At 36.8% G+C, this 7,009-nt stretch overlaps 1 non-coding gene across 1 annotated transcript; it reads right to left on the bottom strand.

Annotated features, from left to right (window-relative positions):
- Window positions 1–6,606: 6,606 nt before the first annotated feature.
- On the bottom strand, window positions 6,607–6,714 carry LOC127745186 (small nucleolar RNA R71). The gene has a single exon (XR_008006382.1). It is a non-coding gene; the product is annotated as a small nucleolar RNA R71 (small nucleolar RNA).
- Window positions 6,715–7,009: the final 295 nt, after the last annotated feature.

Raw genomic sequence — 7,009 nt, 5'->3', positions numbered from 1 at the left:
ATGGACATATGTGTGGAAGGAGCTCAATGGAAAAGAGACTCAAAAGGCAAGCCGGTTCAATTGAGAAGACTGGACCTTAAGCCTGTGGCTAGAGGATGGTTGGAGTTCATCCAACGCTCCATCATCCCCACAAGCAATCGATCCGAAGTAACTGTGGATCGGGTCATCATGATCCATAGCATCATGATTGGAGAGGAAGTAGAAGTTCATGAATTCACCTCTCTAGAACTCTACAAAGTAGCCGAAAAACCCTCCACCTTGGCAAGGCTAGCTTTTCCTCATCTCATTTGCCATCTATGCAACTTAGCTGGAGTTGTCATAGAAGGAGACATCCTCATTGAAGAGGACAAGCCCATCACTAAAAAGAGGATGAAGCAAACAAGAGAGCCCATTCATGGATCTCAAGAGACACTTGAGGAAGCTCATCATCAAGAAATCCCTGAGATGCCTCAAGGGATGCATTTTCCTCCAAACAACTATTGTGAACAACTCAACACTTCTCTAGAAGGATTGAGTCAAAACATGAACCAATTAAGGGTGGAAAGCCAAGAGCACTCCATCATTCTCAATGAGATTAGAGAAGATCAAAGAGCTATGAGGAAGGAGCAACAAAGGCAAGGGAGAGACATAGAGAAGCTCAAGAATACCATTGGTCCTTCAAGAAGAAGGCGCCACCCTCACTAAGGTGGACTCATTCCTTAACTCCCTTGTTCTTATCTCTCTGTTTTTCAGTTTTATGCTATATGTTTGTCTATGTTTTGAGTCTTTACTACATGATCATTAGTATTTAGTAACTATGTCTTAAGGCTATGAATAATTCCATGAATCCTTCACCTTTCTTAAATGAAAAATGTTTAATACAAAAGAACAAGAAGTTCATGAGTTTCGAATTCATCCTTGAAATTAGTTTAATTATATTAATGTGGTGACAATACTTTTTGTTTTCTGAATGAATGCTTGAACAATGCATATTTTTTATCTCGTTGTTTATGAATGTTAAAATTGTTGGCTCTTGAAAGAATGATGAAAAAGAGAAATGTTATTGATGATCTGAAAAATCATAAAATTGATTCCTGAAGCAAGAAAAAGCAGTGAATAACAAAGCTTGCGAAAAAAATAAAAAAATAAAGAAAGAGAAAAAAAAGCAAGTAGAAAAAGCCAATAGCCCTTAAAATCAAAAGGTAATGGTAAAAAGGATCCAAGGCTTTGAGCATCAATGGATAGCAAGGCCTAAGGAAATAAAATCCAGGCCTAAGCGGCTAAATCAAGCTGTCCCTGACCATGTGCTTATGTCATGAAGGTCAAAGTGAAAAGCTTGAGATTGAGTGGTTATAGTCGTGATCCAAAGCAAAAGAGTGTGCTTAAGACCTCTGGACACCTCTAACTGGGGACTTTAGCAAAGCTGAGTCACAATCTGAAAAGGTTCACCCAGTCATGTGTCTGTGGCATTTATGTATCCGGTGGTAATACTGGAAAACAAAGTGCTTAGGGCCACGGCCAAGACTCATAAAAGTAGCTGTGTTCAAGAATCAACATACTTAACTAGGAGAATCAATAACACTATCTGAACTATGAGTTCCAATGGATGCCAATCATTCTAAACTTCTAAGGATAAAGTGAGATGCCAAAATTGTTTAGAAGCAAAAAGCTACAAGTCCCGCTCATTTAATTAGAACTAATATTCATTGATATTTTGAGATTTATAGTATATTCACTTCTTTTTATCCTATTTTATTTTCATTTGCTTGGGGACAAGCAACAATTTAAGTTTGGTGTTGTGATGAGCGAATAATTTATATGCTTTTTGGCATTGTATTTAGGTAGTTTTAGTAAGATCTAGCTACTTTAGGGATGTTTTTATTAATTTTTATGCAAAATTCACATTTCTGGACTTTACCATGAGTTTGTGTGTTTTTCTGTGATTTCAGGTATTTTCTGGCTGAAATTGAGGGACCTGAGCAAAAATCTGATAGGAGGCTGAAAAAAGACTACAGATGGTGTTGGATTCTGACCTCCCTGCACTCGAAATAGATTTTCTAGAGCTACAAAACTCCAAATTGCGCGCTCTCTATTGCGTTAGAAAGTAGACATCCAGGGATTTTCAGCAATAGATAGTAGTCCATTCTTTATTCGAGTTTAGAGAACGCAAACTGGCGTTCAACGCCAGTTCCATGCTGCATTCTGGAGTAAAACGCCAGAAACACGTCACAAACCAGAGTTAAACGCCAAAAACACGTTACAACTTGGAGTTTAACCTTAAGAGAAGCCTCTGCACGTGTAAAGCTCAAGCTCAGCCCAAGCACACACCAAAGTGGGCCCCGAAAGTGGATTTCTGCACTTAGACTTATTTCTGTAAACCCTAGTATATAGTTTAGTTTAAGTAGAACTTTTTACTATTGTATTAGAGTCTTGGTTATCCTGGTTCCCTCTCTGGGGCCAAAACCAATGAACACCTTTATCACTTGTGTATTTTCAACGGTGGAGTTTCTACACACCATAGATTAAGGTGTGGAGCTCTGCTGTACCTCGAGTATTAATGCAAAGTACTATTGTTCTTCTATTCAATTCATGCTTATTCTTATTCTAAGATATCCATTCGCACCCAAGAACCTGATGAATGTGATGATTATGTGACGCTCATCACCATTTTCACTTATGAATGTGTGCCTGACAACCACTTTCGTTCTACATGCAAATAAGCTTGAATGAATATCTCTTGGATTCCTTAATCAGAATCTTCGTGGTATAAGCTAGAATCCATTGGCAGCATTCTTGAGAATCCGGAAAGTCTAAACCTTGTCTGTGGTATTCCGAGTAGGATTCAGGGATTGAATGACTGTGATGAGCTTCAAACTCGCGACTGTAGGGCGTGGTGACAACGCAAAAGGATAGTAAATCCTATTCTTACATGATCGAGAACCGACAGATGATTAGCCGTGCAGTGACAGCGCACCTGGACCATTTTCACTAAGAGGACGGATGGTAGCCATTGACAACGGTGATCCCCCAACATACAGCTTGCCATGGAAAGGAGTAAAAATGATTGGATGAAAGCAGTAGGAAAGTAGAAATTCAGAAGGAACACAGTATCTTCATGCGCTTATCTGAAATTCCCCCCAATGAATTACATAAGTATCTCTATCTTTATTTTATGCTTTATTTATCTTTATATTCGAAAACCATTATAACCATTAGAATCCGCCTGACTGAGATTTACAAGATGACCATAGCTTGCTTCATACCAACAATCTCCGTGGGATCGACCCTTACACACGTAAGGTTTATTACTTGGACGACCCTGTGCACTTGCTGGTTAGTTGTGTGAAGTTGTGAAGAATGTGTGTGAACCATAGTATTGTGCACCAAGTTTTTGGAGCCATTGCTAGGAATTCTTCGAGTTGTGAAAAGTATGAGTCACAATTTTGCCTATCAATTTTCAACGGTGGAATTTCTACACCTCATAGAATAAGGTGAGGAGCTCTGCTGTTCCTCATGAATTAATGCATGTACTATGGTTTTTCATTCAATTCACGCCTACTTCTTCTCCAAGATATACTCTTGTACTTAATTCAATTAAGTCAAACTGAAGGGGTGACCCGTGACAATCACCATCTATCTTTAGTACTCGCTTAGCCAAGATCTGCTTGCCTGACAACCACAAAGCGGTCTACATGATGTTCAACATAGTCATTGGATGACAGCCGGAGTATATTCTCTTAGGTCTCTAATCAACGATTCACATCGTCTCTCCTGACAACAGAGCATCTGAATCTGAGATTAGGATCTTCGTGGTCTAGGCTAGAACACTAGACAGCATTCCTGAGATCCGGAAAGTCTAAACCTTGTCTCTGGTATTCCGAGTAGGATCTGGGAAGGGATGACTGTGAGGAGTTTCAAACTCGTGAATGTTGGGCGTAGTGACAGTATGCAAAAGGATCAATGGATCTTATTCCGACGCTAGTGAGAACCGACAGATGATTAGCCATGTGGTAGCTGTGCCTGGTATTTTTCATCCGAGACGAGAAATCCGACAGTTGATTAGCCGTACAGAGATCGTAGCTGAACCATTTTCACTGAGAGGATCATACAGCTTGCCCTAGAAGGGAGCACACATGATTGGATGAAGACAATAGGAAAGCAGAGGTTCAGGAGCAACAAGGCATCTCCAAACGCTTATTTGAAATTTCCACCAATGAATTAAATAAGTATCCCTATCTTATTTTACATTTTATTTATCTTTTAATTATCAATACCTCATAACCATTTAAATTTGCCTGACTGAGATTTACAAGATGACCATAGCTTGCTTCAAGCCGGTAATTTCCATGGGATCGACCCTTACTCACGTAAGGTATTACTTGGATGACCCAGTGCACTTGCTGGTTAGTTGTGCGGAGTTGTGAAAAGTGTGTTCACAATTTCATGCACCAAGTTTTTGGCGCCATAGCCAGGGATTGTTTGATTTTGGACAACTGACGGTTCATCTTGTTGCTTAGATTGGGTAACTTTATTTTATGTTTAAGCTTTTTATTTTTTATTTTCAAAAAATACAAAAAAATTAATAAAATCATAAAAACCAAAAAAAATATTTTGTGCTTCTTGTTTGAGTCTAGTGTCAAATTTTAAGTTTGGTGTCAATTCGAACAAAAATTCATGCATTGTGTTCTTCATTGATCTTCAAGTTATTCTTGATGATTTTCCTTGTTCTGATCTTTAAATTCTCCTGTTTTGTGTCTTTTCTTATTTTTCATATGCATTTTCAAATCCATAGTGTCTAAACATTAGAAATTTCTAAGTTTGGTGTCTTGCATATCTTTCTTTTCTTAAAAATTTTCAAACATATGAACTTGATGTACATCATGATCTTCAAAGTGTTCTTGGTGTTCATCTTGACATTCAAAGTGTCCTTGCATGCATTACTTGTTTTGATTTTGCATTTTTATGTTTTATTTCATTTTGTTGTTTTTCTCTCTCTTCATTAAAAATTCAAAAATAAAAAAATATCTCTTTTCAAGTAAATAATACAGAGAAATGGAGATTTTGAACATACAGCAGAGGAATCACATACAAAAAGCTGGGCGTTTAGAAAAATGCGCAGTAAAGAAGGAATTCTGGCGTTTAACGCTAGCCAGGGTATCTGGCTGGACGTTAAACACCCAAAGAGGTAGCATTCTGGGTGTTAAATGCCAGAATGGATAGCATCCTGGGCGTTTAATGCCAGGATGACACATGGGAGGTAATTTTATTTCAAATTCAAATTTTTTTCAAATTTTCATGTTTTAATTCATGATTTTAAAATCTTATCTTTCTCTTTTCATGCTTTTGAAAATTTCAAAACTAATTTTTCAAAAAAAAATCCTTGCTAACAATTAATGTTTTGATTCAAAAATTTCAAGTTTGTCACTTTCTTGTTAAGAAAGGTTCAATCTTTGAATTTTAGAATCATATCTTTTGATTTCTTATTAGTCAAGTCATCAATTTTAAAAATCAAATCTTTTTCAATTATATCTTCTCAATCATATCTTTTTAAAAGCAAATCTTTTGCAATCAAATCTTTTTCAATCATATCTTTTTAAAATCATATATTTGTCAATCAAATCTTTTTCAATCATATCTTTTTAAATTTTGATTTCAATATCTTTTTTGTAACTTCGTATCTTTTCAGAATTATTTTCAAATCTTTTTCAACCAATTACTATTTCTTTTCTTTTCAAAACCACCTAACCACTTTTCCACTTCCAATTTTCGAAAATCACTAACCACTTTTTCAAAAATGTTTTTTAATTAAAACTAAAACAATTAGTTAATTAAAAATCTTTTTAGTTCTAAAATCTTTTTTTTAAATCTTTTTTCTTTTAAATTTTTGAAAACTCTTTCTCTCTCATCTCTTTCTATTTATTTTATTTAATTGCTAACATTCCTCTTCCACTCATCTTAAAAAATTTTCGAAGTCACCTCCTCTCTTTTCTCATTCTTCTACTCCTTTTCTTCTGACACATCAAGGAATCTCTATACTGTGACATAGAGGATTCCACTACTCCCTTTTGTTCTCTTCTTTTTTATATGAGCAGAAACAGGGATAAAAACATTCTTGTTAAAGTTGATCCTGAACCTGAAAGGACTCTGAAGAAGAAGCTAAGAGAAGCTAAAGCACAACACTCCGGAGAGAACCTTTCAGAGAATTTCGAAAAAGAATTAGACATGGAAGCTGAACCCAACAACAATGCAAGAGATGCAATGAAGATGCTTGGTGACTATACTGCACCAACTTCCAACTTCTATGGAAGAAGCATCTCAATTCCAGCCATTGGAGCGAACAACTTTGAGCTTAAGCCTCAATTAGTTTATCTAATGCAGCAGAAATGCAAGTTTCATGGACTTCCATCAGAAGATCCTCATCAGTTCTTAGCTGAATTCTTGCAAATCTGTGATACTGTTAAGACCAGTGGGGTTGATCCCGAGGTCTACAGACTCATGCTTTTCCCCTTTGCTGTAAGAGACAGAGCTAGGATATGTTTGGACTCACAACCTAGAGAAAGCCTGAACTCTTGGGACAATTTGGTCAGTGCTTTCTTGACCAAATTTTTTCCACCTCAAAAGATGAGCAAGCTTAGAGTGGAAGTCCAAACCTTCAAACAGAAGGAAGGTGAATCCCTCTATGAAGCCTGAGAAAGATACAAGCAATTAACCAAAAGGTGTCCTTCTGACATGCTTCCAAAATGGAGCATCATATGTATATTCTATGATGGTCTGTCTGAGTTGTCTAAGATGTCATTGGACTATTCTACTGGTGGATCCCTTCATCTAAAAACCCCTGCAGAAGCCTAGGAACTCATTGAGATGGTTGCAAATAACCAATTCATGTACACTTCTGAAAGAAATCCTGTGAAATAATGGGATGACTCAGAAGAAAGGAGTTCTTGAGATTGATACTCTAAATGCCATATCGACTTAGAACAAAATATTAACTCAGCAAGTCAATATGTTTTCTCAGAATCTGACTGGATTG

Source organism: Arachis duranensis, chromosome 2 (genome assembly GCF_000817695.3).
Source record: "Arachis duranensis cultivar V14167 chromosome 2, aradu.V14167.gnm2.J7QH, whole genome shotgun sequence".
NCBI classification, from domain to species: domain Eukaryota; kingdom Viridiplantae; phylum Streptophyta; class Magnoliopsida; order Fabales; family Fabaceae; genus Arachis; species Arachis duranensis.
Note: the sequence above shows the minus strand (reverse complement) of the source record. Positions and strands in the feature narration are given on the sequence as shown.